The sequence below is a fragment of the Capricornis sumatraensis genome, chromosome 6 (genome assembly GCF_032405125.1).
Source record: "Capricornis sumatraensis isolate serow.1 chromosome 6, serow.2, whole genome shotgun sequence".
Lineage (NCBI taxonomy): Eukaryota > Metazoa > Chordata > Mammalia > Artiodactyla > Bovidae > Capricornis > Capricornis sumatraensis.
In genome coordinates this window covers 58862365-58886256 of record NC_091074.1, presented here as the reverse complement: position 1 = coordinate 58886256, position 23892 = coordinate 58862365, and positions in this window count along the sequence as shown.

Genomic DNA, 23892 nt, shown 5'->3' with positions numbered 1-23892 from the left:
TGGTGATATAACATTGATGATGTCAGAGCCTCTGCCAGAATGGCCTTATCCCAAGGGCCTTCTGGGACGTGCCTTCTGAGTCTCAGGTCTCTCTTGCCCAAGGACTTCCCTGTTGTTTGATGAATGGGTTTTCCTAGATATTGACCCTTGTGCAGGGTGCTTTGCATGTGCAGGGTTCATCATGCTCAAGTGGCACAGGAAGACATTTGCATGAATCAGCTGGGAAAGCTGCTCCTTCATACCTCATTCCTTGGTGCAGAATGCTGGGCACTTAAAGAACCAGGCAGATTAATTTATTTTCTCACTCTGTGTGCAGACTCTAACCTCCACTGCTATTCATCACCTAACTCCCATATTGTATTGATGTATATAGTTGTACATAAAAAAGTCACTTGACTTCCTCCTCTCTCCTCTCCAGCAACATAGGGCTTTATATGGTGGCAGAAAGGAAAGCAATGGAGAGAAGGTGCACAGACTGGAGGACACTCCTGCACAAACTAGTCAGCGAAAAGTAGCATCCTAGTGACATCTCCTGGGTTTGAGTATCATCAGTGGATCATATGATCACTGGGCATTTCAGGTTTCTCTAGAAGAGAGGAAAGGGAAATCTAAGACAAACGCCCTAGCATTTTCTTTTTTAAAGAGAACAAGGATATATAAAACTAGCAATTATTAAGAAATGTTTTCCCTTCCCTTAAGCTCAGGGACACTATTGGTTAGAGAGTTGAGTAAGCCAACCTCTTAAGAATTACTCCCTTTTTCAAAGCTGGGTATATAATATTACAAGCTGAATTACTCTATGTCAGGTCATATAAGTAAAGACGGGGTTTCTGAAAGAAAACATGCTTCGAAAATTTTGATTCATTGCAGTGCAGAGTTCTAGTGGCTTCAAGAGTTGCTGGAGTGTATAGTTTAAGTATGGCCTGAGCACATGTGATCAGTTTCAGAAACCTGAAGAAAGGGTCCCTGGAAGCCACACTGTACAACATGTTTGGGGGATCAGTCATCCCTCTTTCACACTTATCAAGGGTCACCCTACCTCAGAACAAGCACAAACTGTTCACCCAAGGAGGACTTGAAGGGCTGGGTACCTTCCCCCCAACTCCCCTCATCTCCTTGCCTCATTAAAAAGCATTCCAATCTATCAGCAACAAGCCTCCTGGGGCTTGAAATTTTCACCTTATCTTTACCATTAGCCCTTGCATTAGCTGGCTTCCTTTCAAATCAGTGCTCCTGTATTCTTAGGTTATTCTCTGGGGAAATGTTGCCCAAAGGTAGGGGGATGGAAAGCCAAGGATTTGGTTTGCCAAGGATAGTGTATGATTTTTGTGAGATGCATGATGACTGATTTACAGCCCTTTTTCTTTGGTCTTGGGGTGGTGGGAGGTGGGAAATCTGGGTGATTTCTTGATTGGCAATGAGGATAAATTGTTAATGCTTTTTCAGAGCTTAACTGCTTTATCCTGTTCTGCAAATCAGTAAGAGATCTGTTGGTACTTCAGACCATGTTGAACTATGGAAAGAGGCAATTTTCCTATCCAAGGCCACACTAGAAAGCATTAATTCATTGGTCAAATATTTGTTACCTGGAATGGAACTTGAAAAAATACATTTTGATTTTTCTTTTCTGTGTTGTGGTTTTGTGTCTCTCTTTTTAAGAAAATGTCACCAGAATAACAATTTTAAAAAGATGAAACACTGGGCAAAGGTCACCGTGGGATAACTGACAGGAAAATACCAATGTGATAATCATGACTTTGATTCATGACCACAAATGAATGAATTCATTCATTTGGTTAATTTTATTCAACAAGTATTTATTAAGTGCCTTCTCTGTAATGTGTAAGAGATGAGGGTGCGGTGCACGTAACATTTCTTTGCCCTTAAAAAGTGGCATGTCTTATATTTCTTTTTGGGTTGTTGTTCCAAGTTTGGATTTCTGGTGAGTGCTGAAAAATTTGACTTTTGGGGGAATGTTGAACACAGAGATGTGTCCCGTATTCTATCTGCCAGTGAGCAGTACATTTAGACTGGTATATGAGAATCAGGGCAAATGACATAGCTGGGATGGTTTTAGGAACCACTGAGAAAAAATGGACTGCATCATCCTTATAGGAGCCCTAAGCCCATCTCACAGATGGCATCTGAATCTGGGGACCAGAGAAACAGCTAGGTTCCTGGGAGTCCTTTCTGAAGGTGTCCTGAGCACGGGCATTCCCTTCTTGGGGCTGTGTATTCCTGGGGCAACTTCACCCCATGACATCTTAAAGCTTCTAGTAACAACTCTGGGCGAATGAGATCAGATATAGTTTGGGGTCTTTCTCACCATGCTATTTTCTGTGGCTCTGCAAAACAACTTCTGGGTGACTAAAACTTCCCTGCTGCTGCTGCTAAGTCACTTCAGTCCTGTCCGACTCTGTGTGACCCCATAGATGGCAGCCCACCAGGCTCCCCCATCCCTGGGGTTCTCCAGGCAAGAACACTGGAGTGGGTTGCCATTTCCTTCTCCAATGCATGAAAATGAAAAGTGAAAGGGAAGTCACTCAGTCATGTCCGACTCTTCGTGACCCCATGGACCGCAGCCTACCAGGCTCCTCTGTCCTTGGGATTTTCCAGGCAAGAGTACTGGAGTGGGATGCCATCGCCTTCTCCAAAAACTTCCCTAACAACCATTTAATGAAAAGTTGAAAAAAAAAATGTTTTGTTGTTGCTGTTGTTTTTTATTGTTTTAGATGAAATGGGTCACTCACACTCTAGAAGTCATGTCATAGATGCTCCCGTCATGGCTTGCAGCCTTTCTCCATCAGCCACCAGCATCTACCACAAAGCTTGGCATGTAATAAGCGTTCAACTTTATTTGTTGAAAGAAATAATAAAACCTTCACATGATAATGGATTTCATTTACTAGTTAACAAATCAGATTTGCATTTTTAATCTAGAAGGGAATGATTACCAATTCCTTAAGACCCAACACAATTCTTTTGATCTCTCTCTGTTTTAATTTTCCAGGAAATAGCTTTTAACAACCTACACCTTGTCTATTGAATTCTCAACCAGTTCTTGCCCTTATCGTCATGGCAATAATACCAGAGTACCATCCTTCTTACTGGTGACTATTGAAATGAGATGATAACTTCCCAGAAACTGCCTAGAAATAATCATCACTTTATTACCCTTTGAAAAGAAGATTGATAGAAAAGTCATTTGAAAGATGGTTCATTACCATGCCCTAGTACGATTTCTTTACTCACATCTCTCCAAAGCATGAGAAAGGAAGGATTATTCTCTGAGGTCGGAATTTGAAGGCTGTGTGTTTGCCTCTTTGAAGTCTTGGTATTTAATTTTCTGTAGTCATTTCTTGGGCAATTTTCTAAGAAACTAGTTGAAGCTAATTTATCATAAGTTAAAGTCAAATGACAGAAAAGATTTTTTTCCCCCTTAACAGCATTTTATTCCACAGAGGTTAGCTTCTGAAGGAAAATGAGACTTAAATAGCATTTCAAATCTCTAGCCACATGGGTGGGTACACAGAATAGAAAGGGTTCTGGAAGCCACACTGATTTTTTTTATTTAGCACAGTTATTATTTTGTGAGTTTTCTTCCTAGACCTTGATGTACAGATAAAGTATATTTTAGTGAAATGCCCTCCTGAAAATAATTAGTGAAGTTGCTTAATTTTTCAAAAGGAACTTTACGTCCTCAAGGGATAACAACCCTTGATCTCTAGCACTGGCAGATTTGGCTTAATTTTATATATTTCTTTTAACCTTTCTTTTAGTCCCTAACTCTGAAATGAGGATGAGATACCTTTTCAAACAAAGGTGAACAATAATGAGAAAGCATTTATAAAGTCCTTTGAGAATCTCATTTAAAAGCCTTCTTGTGAGCGTGGGATCCAGTTCAATAAATAATAAGGGGCTTTCATTTTTGATATTATGTGATCATTATTTAATGTTTACAGAGGATGCTCAGCGGACTTGTTCTAGTATAAACACAAAAGTGGTTTCTGCTGTTTCTCTTTCCAAGGGGAAAAAGCTCATTGCTCCCTTTTTATTTTCAAGCTTCATTAAGTGGTTCAAAATCATGATGTTCACCATTTCACAGTGTCTCCTACTTATTTTCTTTTTGATGGATTTGGGTTTATGTAGCCGAAGTCTTTGGCCACCTTCTGCCCAAAGAAAGTCCCCCAAGATAAGTAAAGCCCAAATCTGGTACCATCATTGATGATATTTTTAGGAATGAAAAAGAGCAGGTTTAGAATCTTGGTATTTGTAAGGCCTGATGTTTTATAAAAGATTTAATTAATGCTGATTTAGATTTTGTCAGTATAGGGCTGTTTAGTAATAGGAGAATTCTGGCCTATGGCTTGTACATCTTTTAGTAACTAACTTCCTTCAGCATTCTCATCTTCCCCTAGTGGTTTTGTTCATTTGTTTGTTTCCTTTGAACCTTTAAAAATTCCATCTGCTACTAATAGTCAGAAAGTTCATGCAATTGTTATGGTAGAAAACCTTTGGCTAATGACTGTCCAAATGTGGACATAATAATAACTGCCTTTCATTGGAGGAATTTGGTGGGAATCATCATTGGTGTCATGTGACTGCACTTTGGCTTGTAATGAATCTCTTTCTCTGTTCCATATTGGTCTCCAATAAGAGGTCACAGAACCTCAGGATGCTTTCATAACCCAAAGAAATCCTTGGTATGTATTCTGGGTTGAATCGTGTCTCCCCAAAGTTCACGTGTGGAAATCCTAACCCCAAGTACCTTGGAATAGAATTGTATTTGGAAATAAGGTATTTACAGAGGTAATAAAGTTTAAGTGGATCATTAGGGTGGACTCTGACTCAGTATTACTGTTGTCCTTATAAGAAGAGGAGATTAAGACAGAGACACACTGAAAGTGAAGACCAGGTGAAGACAGAGAGAATGCATCATCTGCAAACCAACCAAGGTGAGAGTCCTCGGAGGAGACCACTCACACTCACATCTTGGACTTGCAGCTTCCCGAACGGGAGGAAAGAAATTTCTCTTGTTTAAGTCACCCAGTCGTTCTGCTTCATCATGGCAGCCCTAGGAAATTGTTACATTGTTGCCATGCTTTGGACTTGCCTATGCAGGAGGAGAAGGGGACGACAGAGGATGAGATGGCTGGATGGCATCACTGACTCAATGGACGTGAGTCTGGGTGAACTCCAAGGGTTGGTGATGGACAGGGAGGCCTGGTGTGCTGCGATTCATGTGGTCGCAAAGAGTCGGACGTGACTGGGCGACTGAACTGAACTGAACTGATGTGACCCTGAAATTTTGTAGAAAGGGACTTGGGGAGAAGAGATGACGGCAACAGCAATGGAGAGGAGGAGATGACCACTGACCATTTTTTGCGGCAGAGGATAGAGAGTATCACAGATGGCAGGACTGGTGAGTCATTTTCTTGAGAGAGTACAGACTGATGTGTTCTGGAGATCATCCGAGTGTTACAGATGAAAACAAACATTGGCTGGGCTTCATGAGATGAGATGTTTGTCTACTGCTAACAGGCTTCTGGACACATCTTGGGGGACTGGAAAAGAAGTTTGGACTACAATGTAGACCTTAGTTTTCTACGACTGGTCAGTACATATCCTGTTTAAGAAATACTTACTGAGCCTTACCATGTGTTATGTCCTGACCCTAACGTTAGACTTGTTAAGTAAGACCTGTTTCTGTCTTTGAGGGTCTCCAAGACAATTAAGGGGTTTACAGTATACTGATTTGTCATTGCCCACAATAATAATGGTTATAATGATAACTTTTAAATATTATTATAAGGCAGTGGGTGTTGAACACTCATTATGTTCTAGGCATTGTGCTAAATGCCCATTACAAAGATTTGAAAAAGCTGCTTATAGGCAGCTTAGTTAAGTCAGCTACCCAAGGGGGAGCCAGAATTTAAAGCTCCATCCAATCAATGGCATAGACACTAGGCAGTACTAACCAGCACACTCAGAATTACTAGCACCTGAATCCCTATGATGGTTTGAAACATAGATTTGAAAGTCAGGACTTAACTTAGACCACTGGATGAGAAGCTCCAAACTGTCACCTGTGGAATGTTACCTTGTGTCCTCTCCATATAGGTCATTGTCAAGGAAATCTTCTCCACACAGTTTATGGCCATTTATAATCTGTGAGCCCATGTGAAAGCCATTCCCTCTTGACATCATCACAAGGTAAGTGCAGGCTGATGAGTGGCTTCTTTTTTGAATCTGGCATTGTGTCTGCCAATGGATTTTTCTGTTTCCACTGCATTTCTGTCCTCTTTATGTCTTTCTAGAAAATTAGATATTTGTTTGGTCACAACAAATAACTTTGTTATTAATAATAATACAACAGCTAACTATTTGATAACATCTTGTGACCTTCCAGTTTATCAATTTAGACTGAAAAATAGAATCTATGCAAACTACAAAACCTTTATCAGCCTGACCGTCACACTGTGTCCCTGGAGGCCTTGGAAGCTGGATTATAATCAAAGGTTTACATGAAGTGCATGGAATCAGAACAAGGAGAGTTAGATAAATCACACATTTAATGGAGTCAGGCTAAGACATCCTGTTTCATCCCATCTTCTCCAGAGAAATGGGTCTGCTAAGTGGGAGTGGAATACCCAAAGTCTGCAATATTCCAGACTGACTCCAAAGTACTGAAAGTGACTCTTAGATCGGCCTTGGAAAGTATGGATAATGAGAATTTTTTTCTCAACCATCCTCTCTCCCCACTTCCTCTTTGCCTCCCTCTTTTCCTCCCCCATTTCCCCCCCTCTCTCCCTCCCTCTTCCTTCTTTCTTTATTTTTCTTTCTCTGACTCTGTATTTCTGTTACATGTTTTTATACTAAGCTGGCTGCAAATGTGGATCAAGAAACGTCTTTAATTTTATAAGTGCAGTACCAGTTTTTCCAGAAATACAGAGTTAGAAAAAATGAGAACTAAAAGAGTACATAAAAGTAATGCAATTGGAAGAGGCTGTGTTTCACTCAAAGTTAATATAACTGTATTGTCAGAGGAGGGACGAGAACTCAGGTCTTCTAAGTCACTATCATTTGTCTTGATAATGACTGAATTTGGGTTAAGGGAAATAATGCTTGTCTTGTGTTAAAATTTTCTCTGTTTTCTTGAAAAATATTCATGTTTCTGTGACTAAGTTTTTCACTTGGGAATCTTTATATGACTGTCATTCATGTGTGCATGCTCAGTCATGCCTGACTGATTGCAACCCTGTGGACTGTGGTCCGCCAGGCTCTTCTGTCCATAGGATTTTTCAGGAAGGAATACTGGGTTGCTATTTCCTCTTAGGGGATCTTCCCAACCCGGGGATCTTCCCAACCCAGCGATCAAAATGGCATCCTCTGCATTGGCAGGCAGATTCTTTACCACTGAGCCACCTGGAAAGCCCCCAAGACTCATTAAGAATAATCAAATAAAATTTACTTGTCTATGCTTTTCAAAGAGGATAAAACATTAGATTTCTGATTTCAGAATTCTAGTCGCAAAATATTATTGCAAATTAATGATTGATGACTTTAATATTTCACTTTGCTTATTTGTATGTGTATATGTATGTGTGTGTATAAATAGAAGGTAGTTCTTTGAATACCAGGCTTGGATGACTGCTGAAGATTTCAAGTGAAAAGATTCAGATATTTTATTTTATTTAGGGTGATTTATGATTATTCCTTATTGTCATCAAAGGCCACCTAGGCCTGTGGCATGCTTTGAATTTTCCCGGATGGGTCTACGTGAAACAGTAGGAAAGTCTCTAAACCCTGGGGCCAGATGGACTTAGGTTTGATCTGAAGCTTTGCCACTGAATAGTTTGTTACCTTGGGCAACCAATGAACCTCTCTATCTGACTATGGCAGGTAATCTGTTAATATACTGACTTGTCTTTCTTCTCACTGTTCTCCATCCCAAGAAGGTAGGTAGATGCCTTTCCCTCAGGACATTAATGGCTTACTGCAGAAGTCACAAGGTCCCAATATAACAGCTTCTCACCATGACATCTGGAAAATTGATGGGGATTGGAACTTGGAGTTGATAAAGCAGAAGAAGCCTAACCTGACAAGAGAAGAGAAACTCATTCCTGGAGGCAGGGAAGATGATGGTGTTTTGGGTAAGAGGCATAGGGCTTGTGAAGGGCCAGTTTGTGGATATCGAGAAAACTGACTTAAGAGCTGTTCCGGAAGTCACAGGGAGCAATCTGTATCCATGCTAGTCAAGGATCAAATGGGAGCCACCTACCTGTGAATGGATCCTTTGGGCCCAGTGACCAAGTTTAGAAGCCCTTTTCTGTTTTCCAAACACGCAGTGACCTGCTTTTGTTCTTACCTGTTTTAGAATCCCCAAACATGACTGGCAAGACTGACTCTTTATCATTTTATTTATTTATTTTTTCTATATATATTTTGCTTTATTTTACTTTACAATACTGTATTGGTTTTGCCATACATCAACATGAATCCGCCACGGGTGTAGACCTCTCCCTAGATTTAGAAAAATAAGGTAATATGCCATTTTTTGCACCTCAGTGTTGTAGAGCAAATTCATCTCTGTAATCTAGAGACTGTACACAGAACACTTAGTACAGTATCTGGCACACAATAGGTATGCTGGGAAGTTGTTAGTTATTATTTAAGATATTCTTATTTCATCCCCAAAACAATTTCCCACCCAGGATTGGTGGAGCTGGAGATGCTTCTCTCTTACTTAAAAATAGACTTTTCTAAATGACCAATTCTAGGTTCACAACAAAACTGAACAGAATTTACAAAGATTTCCCATATATTCTCTGCCCCCACATATGCTCATCAGCCTCCATCTGCTTCTCTTTTCAAACAAAAGAGTAACAGTACGTGACGTTGATCCTGGAATGCTAGCACTGGAATGGTTCTGTATTAGGGGACGCTGGACAACAACAGCAAGGAGGCACAACCGTGTGATGACTTGACACAGCGCACACTTTTCACTCACTTAACCCTTCAGGGCAGACTGTGGTGAGTGGTTGTGCTCTCTTCTCCACATAGCCTTTCTGGGACCCAGGCTGACAGGGTTCTATCATCTTTAACAAATGGGCACCAAAAAGCAAATAACATGAAAGGAAAGAGAACACATGGGAGGCTTTATGGGCCAGCCCTAGAAATGGCACACGTCCTCCTGTTCACATACCATTGGCTAAAATTCAGCCATGCTTACCTGCGAAAGAGGCTGAGAACTGTGGTCTAGAAGTGTATCCACATAAAAGAGAAAGAGGAGTTTGATGGACAGCTAACAAAATCTGTCCAATTAGGGATTATTTAATCTGGTCCAAATACTCGTTTAATTGAAAGTGGTTCTGAAAAGTGGGATGTTCTTTGATATGGCTTTTGGAGAATGGGTTTTTTCTTTCCACGGAAATGTTTACTACAAAGTCCTCCTTGTTTAGGACATGGCACAATTTTGACTAACACTTCATATCTTTTTGCACCAGGTGTCCTCAGATATCATCAGACACATTGCTGTTTGTTTCCCCATAATTTACTGGAATGAGATCTGGCTTTCTTGAGCACTGTTAGTTTGGTGACAGCTATAAAATATAGACTTGTAGACTTTCACTGCTTGGCCTCTACCCACTTCCCTCCTCACCATCCCTCTAAGCGACATTTCATGAAATCAAACATTTCTTGCCCTCATTTCTAAATTGCATGCCACCAGCTAGCAGGCATATAAGCAGTGAGGTAAGAGTAGAAATTTACATAAGGAGCCTATTAATATACTATACAAATGAGGGTCCTGTGGAGAATGTTAATTCATTTCCTGCACTGAATGGTCATGATCACTGTAAATTTTCACCCAGCAAGAGCTAACGTGGAGGTGAAAAACTTGGATATACATAAGAGATGGGAATTAACTAAATTTTCTGAAGAGAGTTTATTATCATGTACTTTTCCCACAAAGCAGACTTTAAACTGTGCTCTGACTTTAAAGCTTGGATTCTTAAACATGAAAATGATTTTTAAGAGTCATCTTGGACCATTTCCTGAAGGGCAGTGGGTGGGGAATTGAAACATTTTCATGAAATATTTCACTTTATCAAAATTTAAAATTGAAGACATTTTTAGAGTACTATTGTGAAAATTTATGATCTGTTCAAGAGCCATAGCTGACAGACCATAGGTAGACTAGACAGAGGACGTGAATTTTTCTGGTAACTCCTCAGTGGCTGCTCCATTACTTTGTTGGTTCAGTCATTGATTTATTGACTTAACAAGGATTTGTTAAGTGCCTAGTGTTTGCCAAGATTAGTAAGGTAGGTACTCACAGGTTTGTGTGAAGGTAGATGTAGAAAACAACCTCACTGCACCAGAAGCTGCATTGAGGCATTTGCAAAATGCCTTTATTTCAAGTGAAAAAGTGACCCTCTAGCTCAGCTGGTAAAGAATCTGCTTGCAATGCAGGAGGCCCCAGTTCAATTCCTGGGTCAGGAAGATTCACTGAAGAAAGGATAGGCGATCCACTCCAGTACTCTTGGGCTTCCCTGGTGGCTCAAATGGTAAAGAATCCACCTGCAATGTGGGAGACCTGGGTTCAATCTCTGTGTTGGAAAGATCCCCTGTAGAAGGGAAAGGCTACCTACTCCAGTATTCTGGTTTGGACAGAGGAGCTTGGCGGGCTGCAGTCTATAGGATCTCAAAGAGTCTGACACTGCTGAGTGACTTTGACTCACTCCCATCTCAAGAGGGAAGGGAAGGCTTCACAGAGAATGACATAGAGTTTGCCTGGTGGAGGGAACAGCAGCTGGGAGAGATGTTTGGGGAATGCTGAATAGTTGTCTAGCTAGTTCCTATATCACGTATTGGAATAAGGTAGCAGGTAGCATGAGATAAAGCTGAGAAGAATGGATAGACTGTTAAAAGCCTTTCATGCAATTTTAAGGAGTAAGTTTTATTATGAAGGCTAAGGAAGTTAGAAAATGCTTTAAACATAATCAGTTCTAGGTTAGTTAATTAATTCAGCAGACATGTATCAATCATCCACTGAGTATGACCTGCTTGGTCTTAGAACACTATGACATAGACACTGCCCATAGGAGCTTGGAATTTGGTGAGTGATTACAACCAGTAGAGGTTTTTTTGGAAGGGCTTTTAATTGCTCATACCAGCAGCCCCATCCAAATTCACTTTATCCTGTCATTAGCACTATCATTATCTTGATGTGAGTGATGGAAATTTTCTCAATCCAAAAGTTAAAGCTTCTAACAGAGAAGTGGCATTTTGCTGATCAAATAGTTTCTCAGAATGTCATGGACTTTTGGTCCTACTCTTTTTGGCGTTATCCAAAACACACACTCTCCAGGAGCAAGAGGCATCTCCTCATGCTTACTAAGTTTTCTTCACCAAGGCAAGGTAAGACCAAGAGTTTATCTAAAGGAGTGAAAAGAGATGCAATGAACTGTTCTTCATTTTAGCATCAACTTCCCTAACCGTGGACATTTCAGAATGTCCTGACACTATCTTCCAGTAGTTTCTCTTTTTCTTGCCAGTATTAACTGATTGACTATATCAAACATCTGTGGGCCATGTGCCCAATCCTTGCATCTCTGACTCCTGCCTCTGCCAGAGTTTCTTAAATTCCTAAATTCCAGAATTCCTAATCATGAGTAAAATGTTATTTGTCTCTGACTGATACACCTTTGACTCCAGCAGAGAGAGTATTTCACTGGGTTTTGGAGAATTAGCCAAAACTCTGTTGCTCTCTGGGCAAGGGAGTACTCTTTTGGTCAAGGCTGCCCTCACAGCCGTTGCCCACCTGGGAAGGCTGCTGTGGTCTTCTGTTCTGCAAGGAAGAAGGCCAAATAAGATCAGGCAGTACATGACACAGAAAGCTTCCAGGCCGTCTCATCTTATTTGGGTCCTCACTCAGGTGCAGTAACCTCCCATTGGTCCAGCCAGATCAGTACATTCCCTCCAGCCTCCATCCTGAGCCTCTTAGCCTCAGCTAGGCTCTGAACTCCTGGTCCCGAGAGCAGAATGGATTAGCGCTCAGGGCTCCCACGCTGACTCTATCAAAGCTTTCCTCCGCACATCTCCATTATGTGAACAGCTCTGTTAACCAAACCTATTATCTTTCCCCCTTGGTTTTCAAGTTGAGAAAGGGAAAGCAACTTCTTTAATGGCCCACAGATTGATGATTAACATTTTACATGTCCCTGCTGCTAAGTAAAAGAACTGCTTTGTGGACAGTGAAATGCCTAGGAGAAGGAAGCGGGAGTCAACTTGGTTTATTAAGTTGTGCTGCTTCATTAATCACAATCTTTTTTTATGGCAGTGCTTAAAGGCCCATCCATTGTGCTTCTCAGGAATGGGGTAGATCAAAAACAAGTGCTTTTAGTGCACCTTTGACATCTGGCATAGCAGCCGGCTATCTGCGATATTGCTCTCAAGCAGTGTGGGGAGCTGCATTTACTGTGACCATGCTGGCCCTTCTGATTTAAGCTACTGCAGAGGGCCATGAATTACCTTAAAGGAGCTCCAGTGCAGAACTCCAAGTTTTATGCCGGACCCCTGCCAGCTTCCCCACTTTATGAGTATGAACAATCAGACAATTGAACTGATTTGACTTTGCTGCTCCTGGAGTTTCATTGCCTCGAACCTAGGGATGTAATGATGGCAATGCCATGCTAAGTGCTGCTCTGACTAGCAGCAGTACCCGCTGCCCGTTCAAGTAGGGCACCCATTCTTGTTAGCTGAAAACTGCTCTGATTTGCAGCAAGGGGGAAAATAGATCCCATGCAATCAGATTAACTCAACTCTGAATGTTATTTTCATTTAACACCGTGGAACCAGGCAGTGTCCCATTTTTTTTTTTTCTCTTTTTTTAATGGTAAACTCATTAAAAGGCAGGGTTCTTTCACAAGGAGTCTTACAGCACGGGTGCAGAAGGCACCTGACACATACTAATGTAGATTGCAGACACACACACTCATATAAGCTGACATATACACTACTCATATGCTCCCACTCCATAGACAGGTTCAAGCCCAACTAGTATCACCAGTATATAAAAGGGCATCTGGTCTAGTCAAAATGACCTGAAATCCAATTTTTTGCACTGTTTAGAACTTGTGTCCACACATACTCATTTTAGTTCTTTGGGTGAAACAGAAGACAAGTGTTCAGGTTTACTTATTGTATGCTTTCTGTGTCAGAGATCATATTCACTTTTGTGATTTATTATATGTAAAATGAATTTCTTCTAACATCTATTGAAAACAGTGTTATTATATTTGGAAGAACAATCCAGTGCTCACTATAAAAAGTTAAAAAAATGCAGTTAAGAACCCAAAATACGAGCCACCCACTCTTACCACCTAGAGACCCCATTATTAAAACTTTTTCTTGTCATCTTTCTTTGTGAATGTACACTGATTGATTGCTTCATTCATTCATTTTATACCTATAAGCAAATCTAAATGTTGTTAAAACAGTGTGGAAAATATGATCCCATTTATGGAAAACACACACATTTAAACATTTAAACAAAACTTCATGGAGTATCAGTTTCTTATGTCCACATGCTTGCTTGGCATTGACTGGTAGACTTGGAGTCTACCAGACATCTCAATTGATTTAATACCTAACCACCTGATGTTCCCCCAAATCTACTTCTTAAGTAACCTCTCCCATCTCAGTTAATGGAATGCAGCCTTTTGGTTAATAAGACCCTGAAGTGTGGAGTCATCCTTGATTCCTATTGTTTTTTCCAGTTTATCATAAATCCTCTCAGCTCTCAGAGCAGGTTCACATCTCAGCATCTTTAGTACCATCCTTACTTGCCTGGATTATCGCAATAAGCTTCATTTTGGTCCTCCTGACTCCTGCATTCAGTCTGGATGAAACTCTATGTTTTAGGGTTGTCACATGCTTTTATGTTTTTCAAAAGTATGATGACAGGTATTTTGGAAATAGCAGATGTTTAATCTAGATAGAACTGTGTTTGTGTTGTAGCTGTGATGGTCACTAGCTGTGTGGCCTTAGGAAATTCAGTCTTATTTTCTGAGTCTCTTAGTTTCTTCATCTGTAAAGTGGGTTAATGATAGCTACACCCTAGGGCTCTCATGAAGGTGAAGGGAATTCACACTAGGTAACTAGCAACAGTCTAGCACACAGGATGTGCTCTGTAATTGCTTATTTTTGTGTTTCCTTTTGTTCATTCAACTGGGATCATGTCACATTCCTCGAAGTGGCATCGTCTCCGCACTTGTGATCCATCTCCTTCGAACTAGACACCTCTGCCTCCTCACTATGTGTCCCCATGCTTCAGCTACAGTAAATAGCCAGTCTTTCCCCAAACCCATATATCACATATGCAGATCTGACAGTGTTATGAGTGTCATTCTTCCACAGGAGGGTTTCCATGCAAATATCATAGACAAATATCCAAGTGTGGCATACAGCGTGGCCTCCATCTGTCCACTTGCAGGTCATGCTCTTCTTTACCTTACTCTTCCTCTTGTCTTTGCTCTGCTGCCACTTGGGCTTGGAGTCTTCTTTTCCCACTTTCTCTTTGATGGCTAAATCTTATTTAGCCTTTAAAAAAGTGAATATTCCTTTATTGATGTATAATTTATATATAGTCAAATGCACAAATCTAAAGCATAGACACTGATGAATTTGACATATATATAAGCATACAGACTGATGAATTTTGACATATATATGAGTATGACAAATATATATGATATATATGAGTATACATATATACACACTCAAATAGATCATGATAGAAACCATTTGCATCACCCCAGAAAGTTTTCTCATGCTTCTTTCCAGTCAGTCTCCAGCCCCTGCCATGATACTGATTTCTATAACTGTAGATTATTGTGTGTCCAGGGGAGGCAGGGAGAACCGTAGCCTCTTTTCTCACCATTTTGAACCAGAACTCCAAGAAATTTATTTGTATGAGTCTTTTCTACCTCACAAGAGACCAAGGAATGGGACAGGCAGGGCAGACTGGTGTTTCAGGCATGCTGGGCCAACGGGCTGCTTCTGTTGCCCTGGAGCCCCTGCCCTGCCAGCTCTCTACCACTGTTAGATACCTTCCATGGAAGCTTGATTTGAATTAAAGCTAGACATTCTTTCAAATATTTTATTAGTGGTTACATTAAAGCTCTTTTAAAAGAACATTCTTAAGCCTTTAGTTATCTAATCATCATATCAAAATCAAAATTTTTAAAAAATTAATTTATTTTAATTGGAGGCTAATTATTTTACAATATTGTAGTGGTTTTTGCCATACATTGACATGAATCAGCCATGGGTGTACATGTGTTCCCCATCCTGAACCCCCCCACCCACCCCTCCCCCCATCACATCCCTCAGGGTTGTCCAAGTGCACTGGCCTTGCGTGCCCTGTTTCATGCATTGAACTTGGACTGGTGATCTGTTTCAATATGGTAATATACATAAAGCAATTAATTTTGATTCTGCTTTATAGGCAATGAATTTAGTATTTTTGTTTTAAAGATGCATTCTCTACTGTTTACTCATCACTGTTTTTTTCTTGGATTCTGCACTGTATCATTTGAAAGATAAACTCTTTTTTAGTGTTTCAGTTCAGTTCAGTCGCTCAGTCGTGTCCAACTCTTTGCGACCCCGTGAATCGCAGCACACCAGGCTTCCCTGTCCATCACCAACTCCCGGAGTCCACCCAAACTCATGTGCATCAAGTCAGTGATGCCATCCAGCCATCTCATCCTTGGTCGTCCCCTTCTCCTGCCCCCAATCCCTCCCAGCATCAGAGTCTTTTCCAATGAGTCAACTCTTCACATGAGGTGGCCAGAGTGTTGGAGTTTCAGCCTCAGCATCAGTCATTCCAATGAACACCCAGGACTGATCTCCTTTAGAATGGACTGGTTGGATCTCCGTGCTGTCCAAGGGACTCTCAAGAGTCTTCTCCAACACCACAGTTCAAAAGCATCAATTCTTCGGCCCTCAGCCTTCTTCACAGTCCAACTCTCACATCCATACATGACCACAGGAAAAACCATAGCCTTGACTAGACAGACCTTTGTTGGCAAAGTAATATATCTGCTTTTTAATATGCTATCTAGGTTGGTCATAACTTTTCTTCCAAGAAGTAAGCATCTTTTAATTTCATGGCTGCAATCACCATCTGCAGTGATTTTGGAGCCCCCCAAAATAAAGTCTGACGCTGTTTCCACTGTTTCCCCATGTATTTCCCATGAAGTGATGGGACCAGATGCCATGATCTTCGTTTTCTGAATGTTGAGCTTTAAGTCAACTTTTTCACTCTCCTCTTTTACTTTCATCAAGAAGCTTTTTAGTTTCTCTTCATTTGCTGCCATTGAAATATGTATTTAGCTTCATCAGTTAACTTTTTAAATTATGTTTAAAGGTTTATTAAATTTGGTATTGTGTAAAGGCTAAGAGTGTGAAATTTGAAGCCAGACGTTAAGGTTCAAATTCTGGTGCCATCTCTTGTTGGCTGTACGGTTTTGAGCAGGAAAGTGAACCTCTCTGTCTCGTCATCCTCACTGGAAATGGGGAATAATAATAGTCACTACTTCACTGATTTTCAGAAAAAGATTTAAGTGAGCCACTATAAGCACCCAGCAGAGTGGCTTGCATATAGTAAACTATCAACTATTACTATTTTCTTTGTGTTTGGTTCATCTTTCAGTTTTTGCAAATGTCTTAGAAAGTCCCTTCTTTATCCTGGAAGGGTATATACTTACTATTATTTTGAAAATTTACATATTTAAATATGATTTTTTTTTTTTTGCATCTTCATATAGGAATGAGAAATTGGTGTAGTCTAGGATTCCTGGGTAATAAATTTTTCCCTGAAAGCTGGTAAAGAACATTTTATTGTCTTCTAGCATTGATGGGTGCAAAAGATGCAATTTGTTTCCCTTGAAGACGAATTGTTTTATCTTCTTAGATTAACTAATTCAATAAATATTTATTGTACTGATTCTAGGAATATAGCAGTGAGCCAAACCTTGTGAAGATGGCAACCTAATTGGGGTAGGGGTGGGGAGAAGACAGTAACCCAATTACCCAGAGTTAGCTAAGGACAGGATACAAACTAGAACCAGACAAAGGAAGAGACACATATGGTAGAGTTTTAGAAAAGTCCAAATGTGAGGCTTCCAGTGGCCCTCACGCCATGGAGTCATGGTGATACTATCTACTCCTCATCACTGTGTGTGTAAATCCATATGGAATATTGCCAACCAGGGATGCTCACCTTGCTTTTAGTGTCTGAACATTTTTCTCTGGGCTTGATTCCATACTGTCTACTTAGCTGTCTTTAATCTCTTTTCTTTTGGAGGTTGAGATTAACTCTTTAATTTCTAGTTCCTCTGGAAGTCAGAACTGATATGGTCCAAAGCCCCCAATCATAAATCAGATTGTTAGACTGTCCAGCGATCAAAGCCTCCAGACAAAGGACACTCCCATGAGACAGTACATTCCAGGGCCTGGAGATCACCTCTCAGCAACCATGAACAAAATTCAGACTTCTTGTTGGGTGAGACCTCTCTTTCTTTTCCACATACCAATAAATATACAACAAATGCAGTGAAAAATAATGAAAGATGGTAAGGGAGAGAGCCGGCGCACTAAGCGTGGGCGGCTGCGAGAGCCGGCGCACTAAGCGCGGCCGAGAGGAGCTATCCACGTCCGAGGTCAGGGCGGCGGCCTAGAGTGACAGGCTGCGATGGCGCAGGAGCAGCCGAGAGGAGCTACCCTGTGTCCGAGGTCAGGGGCGGCCGAGAGGAGACACCCTGCGTCCGAGGTCAGGGCGGCGGCCGGGAGGAGCCACCCCGAGCCCGAGTCTAGGGACGGCAGCTGGAAGGAGCCACCCATGCCTGAGGCCGGGTCCCGCAGCTGTGAGGAACCGCAGCTGCGCAGGCGCAGGAGGGCCTAGAGGAGCTATCCCACGTTGAAGGTCAGGAACCGTGGCGGTAAGGAGATACTCCTCATCCAAGGTAAGAAGCAGCGGCTGTGCTTTGCTGGAGCAGCCGTGAAAAGATAACCCCACATCCAAGGTAAGAGAAAACCAAGTAAGATGGTAGGTGTTGCAAGAGGGCATCAGAGGGCAGACACACTGAAACCATATTCACAGAAAACTAGTCAATCTAATCACACTAGGACCAGAGCCTTGTCTAACTCAATGAAACCAAGCCATGCCTGTGGGGCAACCTAAGACGGGTGGGTCATGGTGGAGAGGTCTGACAGATCGTGGTCCACTGGAGAAGGGAATGGCAAGCCACTTCCGTATTCTTGCCTTGAGAACCCCATGAACAGTATGAAAAGGCAAAATGATAGGATACCAAAAGAGGAACTCCCCCGGTCATTAGGTGCCCAATACGCTACTGGAGATCAGAGGAGAAATAAATACAGAAAGAACGAAGGGATGGAGCCAAAGCAAAAACAATACCCAGTTGTGGATGTGACTGGTGATAGAAGCAAGATCTGATGCTGTAAAGAGCAATATTGCATAGGAACCTGGAATGTCAGGTCCATGAATCAAGGCAAATTGGAAGTGGTCAAACAAGAGATGGCAAGATGAACATCGACATTCTGGGAATCAGCAAACTCAAATAGACTGGAATGGGTGAATTTAACTCAGATGACCATTATATCTACTACTGCAGGCAGGAATCCCTCAGAAGAAATGGAGTAGCCATGGTTAACAAAAGAGTCCAAAATGCAGTACTTGGATGCAATCTCAAAAATGACAGAGTGATCTCTGTTCGTCTCCAAGGCAAACCATTCAATATCATAGTTATCCAAGTCTATGCCCCAACCAGTAATGCTGAAGAAGCTGAAGTTGAATGGTTTTATGAAGACCTACAAGACCTTTTAGAACTAACACGCAAAAAAGATGTCCTTTTCATTATAGAGGACTGGAATGCAAAAGTAGGAAATCAAGAAACACCTGGAGTAACAGGCAAATTTGGTCTTGGAATGAGGAATGAAGCAGGGCAAAGACTAACAGAGTTTTGCCAAGAAAATGCACTGGTCATACCAAACACCCTCTTCTAACAACACAAGAGAAGACTCTACACATGGACATCACCAGATGGTTAACACCAAAATCAGATTGATTATATTATATGCAACCAAAGATGGAGAAGCTCTATACAGTCAACAAAAACAAGACCGAGAGCTGACTGTGGCTCAGATCATGAACTCCTTATTGCCAAATTCAGACTTAAATTGAAGAAAGTAGGGAAAACCGCTAGACCATTCAGGTATGACCTAAATCAAATCCCTTATGATTATACAGTGGAAGTGAGAAATAGATTTAAGGGCCTAGATCTGATAGATAGAGTGCCTGATGAATTATGGAATGAGGTTCATGACGTTGTACAGGAGACAGGGATCAAGACCATCCGCATGGAAAAGAAAGGCAAAAAAGCAAAATGGCTGTCTGGGGAAGCCTTACAAATAGCTGTCAAGAGAAGAGAGGTGAAAAGCAAAGGAGAAAAGGAAGGATATAGGCATCTAAATGCAGAGTTCCAAAGAATAGCAAGAAGAGATAAGAAAGCCTTCTTTAGTGATCAATGCAAAGAAATAGAGGAAAACAACAGATTGGGAAAGACTAGAAATCTATTCAAGAAAATTAGAGATACCAAGGGAATATTTCATGCAAAGATGGGCTCGATAAAGGACAGAAATGGTATGGACCTAACAGAAGCAGAAGATATTAAGAAGAGGTGGCAAGAATACACAGAAGAACTATACAAAAAAGATCTTCACAACCCAGATAGTCATGATGATGTGATCACTAATCTAGAGCCAGACATCCTGGAATGTGAAGTCAAGTGGGCCTTAGAAAGCATCACTACGAACAAAGCTAGTGGAGGTGATGGAATTCCAGTTGAGCTGTTTCAAATCCTGAAAGATGATGCTGTGAAAGTGCTACACTCAATATGCCAGCAAATTTGGAAAACTCAGCAGTGGCCACAGGACTGGAAAAGGTCCGTTTTCATTCCAATTCCAAAGAAAGGCAATGCAAAAGAATGTTCAAACTACCGCACAATTGCACTCATCTCACATGCTAGTAAAGTAATGCTCAAAATTCACCAAGCCAGGCTTCAGCAATACGTGAACCGTGAACTCCCTGACGTTCAAGCTGGTTTTAGAAAAGGCAGAGGAACCAGAGATCAAATTGCCAACATCCTCTGGATCATGGAAAAAGCAAGAGAGTTCCAGAAAAACATCTATTTCTGCTTTATTGACTATGCCAAAGCCTTTGACTGTGTGGATCACATTAAACTTTGGAAAATTCTGAAAGAGATGGGAATACCAGACCACCTAACCTGCCTCTTGAGAAATCTGTATGCAGGTCAGGAAGCAACAGTTAGAACTGGACATGGACCAACAGACTGGTTCCAAATAGGAAAAGGAGTATGTCAAGGCTATATATTGTCACCCTGCTTATTTAACTTATATGCAGAGTACATCATGAGAAACGCTGGAGTGGAAGAAACACAAGCTGGAATCAAGATTGCTGGGAGAAATATCAATAACCTCAGATATGCAGATGACACCACCCTCATGGCAGAAAGTGAAGAGGGACTAAAAAGCCTCCTGATGAAAGTGAAAGTGGAGAGCGAAAAAGTTGGCTTAAAGCTCAACATTCAGAAAATGAAGATCATGGCATCCAGTCCCATCACTTCATGGGGAATAGATGGGGAAACAGTGAAAAGAGTGTCAGACTTTATTTTTTGGGGCTTCAGAATCACTGCCGATGGTGACTGCAGCCGTGAAATTAAAAGACACTTACTCCTTGGAAGAAAAGTTATGACCAACTTAGATAGCATATTCAAAAGCAGAGACATTACTTTGCCGACTGAGGTCCGTCTAGTCAAAGCTATGGTTTTTCCTGTGGTCATGTATGGATGTGAGAGTTGAACTGTGAAGAAGGCTGAGCACCGAAGAATTGATGCTTTTGAAGTGTGGTGTTGGAGAAGACTCTTGAGAGTCCCTTGGACTGCAAGGAGATCCAACCAGTCCATTCTGAAGGAGATCAACCCTGGGATTTCTTTGGAAGGAATGATGCTGAAGCTGAAACTCCAGTACTTTGGCCACCTCATGCGAAGAGTTGACTCATTGGAAAAGACTCTGATGCTGGAGGGATTGGGGGCAGGAGGAGAAGGGGACGACAGAGGATGAGATGGCTGGATGGCATCACGGACTCGATAGACGTGAGTATGAGTGAACTCCGGGAGATGGTGATGGACAGGGAGGCCTGGCGTGCTGTGATTCATGGGGTCGCAAAGAGTCGGACACGACTGAGCGACTGAACTGAATTGAACTGAAGCGAGATAGGGGCTTCCCAGATGGCTCAGTGGTAAAGAATCTGTTTGCCAATGCAAGGGATGTGAGTTGGATCCCTGAGTTGGGAAGATCCTCTGGAGAAGGAAATGGCCACTCACTCCATTATTCTTGCTTGGGAAATCCCATGGACAAAAGACCCTGGCGGGCTACCATCCATGGGGTTGCAAAAACGTCAAATATGACTTAATGACTAAATAACCAAAAGGGAGATAGAGGGAGAAGTGGAGGTGGTTTTTGTAGATAGGATGGTGAGGCCTCTCTTGAAGCCTCAAGGAGAAGGGCTAGCCCTGGGAAAGTCTGGGGAAGAGCATTGCAGGCAGAGGGAACTGCAAGATCAAAGGGATTGAGGCGGCACATAATCGGGAAGTAACAGAAAGGAGGTCATTTTAGTTAAAGACTAAAATGTGGGCAGTGATGGAGGTGGTGAGTGGCTGGAGTGGAGGTCAAAAGAGGTTTGGGACGAGGCAGTCAGATCCTATAGAACCTGGTATGTTTTATATTTTCTCTTAGGGAGATGATGGGAAGCCACTAGAAAAGTGTGAGCAGAGGAAAGACATACTATGATTTGAGCTGTAAAAGGCTTGCTTTGGGTCCTGGCTGAAGAATTGTCTGTAGGGAGCTAGAGCAGAAGCAAAGAGCTCAGTTCCAAGCCTATATAGTTTGTAAACAAACCGATTGTCAGTTGCTCTTAAGCTATAATTTAGGTAGAAAAGAGTTTGAGGTGGTTGTCACTTTTTAAATCACATCTATAACAAGCTCAAAGGATTCTTGAATTCTAAGTTTGATTTAGTAATCAGCTGAATCAATTTTCAGTTGAAATTCTGAAGAACTGTACCAGTAAATGTTACTGTTTTTTCCCCTCTTTTTTGAATATGTGTTGTATTTAAAGTTGAAATCTTGGGCACTTCATATATGACATGATAAAAATTATGTCACAATCAACATATATAAGTCTGTGTTTCCTAACTGTGTGGTTATGTTTACATGCAGAATATAAAGTAAAAGGCCTTCTAAGAAGGTATTATAAGTAAACTTAACCTTGAAAAAAGAAAGGACTGAAGCAATAGGGAAGGGCAGATGTGAAAGTCTTTAACTGGGTTGGTGGTAACAGATAGAGAAAAGTGGGTGGATCCTGGATATGTCATATTTTAAGTGAAAAACAATCAGGATTTAGTGACAGGTTGGAGCCTGGATTCTTTACTTTAAAATGTAAACATTTAGTGCATTTATTTAGGCACGGACCATCTCTTAGTAAATTGCCTGGAGCAGAGTGACCTCACCCAGTCTAAAATATTTGGAGAGGTTTGTCCTTATTTATTCCTTATTCCATTGTTCTGATTTCTGTCTTCATTGGCCAGATCTCTCTGATTTATTTTTTGTATCTATTTATTTTTTTCTCAAATGATTTTTTGAAAATTTCATCTCTCTTTCCCTTACATTTTCTAAGCCCTACTCAGGTTTGTCTCTCTCTTTGCTTTGTTAACCAGGAATTTCCATTTTTTGCAGTCTCAAAAGGTGGCCCTCAGGGCTAAACATTCAGGTAGGTGGTCAATTCTAAGTCAGGGCTGATCACAGCCTTGGGGTTGGGAACAGACAGGGAAACTGACAGGAACAACCCTGGAACTGACTTTTCAGTAGACTGATTTTCAGGCCTTGGGATCAGGGCTGGCCAACAGCTGCATGTGTTGACCATCACTTGTCAAAGGTGATAATCATGATCCTAAAGGTGCTCCTTCTTGGGTTGGCAAAAAGGATTCAGACAGCCCTGCTGCTGGAAGCAAGATCTATGGAGATAGAAAAATATATATAAAATTTAGAAATTCTCCTACTAACTGATGATGTCTATTTGTAGCTCTTCCCATCCCACTGTCTCCCAGATTCTGACCTGTTAGAAATTTGTTTGTTTTACAGCTTTTTTTCAGAGTCAACTTTTTGACTTATTGGTCAGCTCTACTTAACTTTGATTAATTTCTGCTTTTGTCTAACATTCTTTCAATTTTATTTGTGTTTATTTCAGTTTCTTGGGCTGGAAGTTTAGTTTTGTTTTCTAGAACATATATATCTGTACATTTATATTATATATATATATATATATGAGAAGGTGATGGCATCCCAATATATTCCACATAGTTCTGCATGGTTGCAGTCCATAAGTATTGGTATTAAGAGCTCACATACCTTTTATTTCTAAATAATTTGTAATTTGAATCTTGATTTCTTCTTTAATCCAAGAATTAGAAGTTTATTTTTAAGTTTTCATATGCTTTGATTTTTCATGTGTGTGGTGGAAGAGGGTCTTAATGTTGTGGTTTTACTTCTAATTTTTCCATTGTGATGAATATTTTTCTCTTTCTTGGAATTTACTGAGAGTTTTTGTGTGATTCATTACATTGTCAATTTTTATGAATGTTCCATGTGTTTGAAAATAAAGTGAATTCTTTGTTTATTGGTACACAACTAAATTTATCTGAGATCAAACTTGTTGACTGTGTTATTAAAATA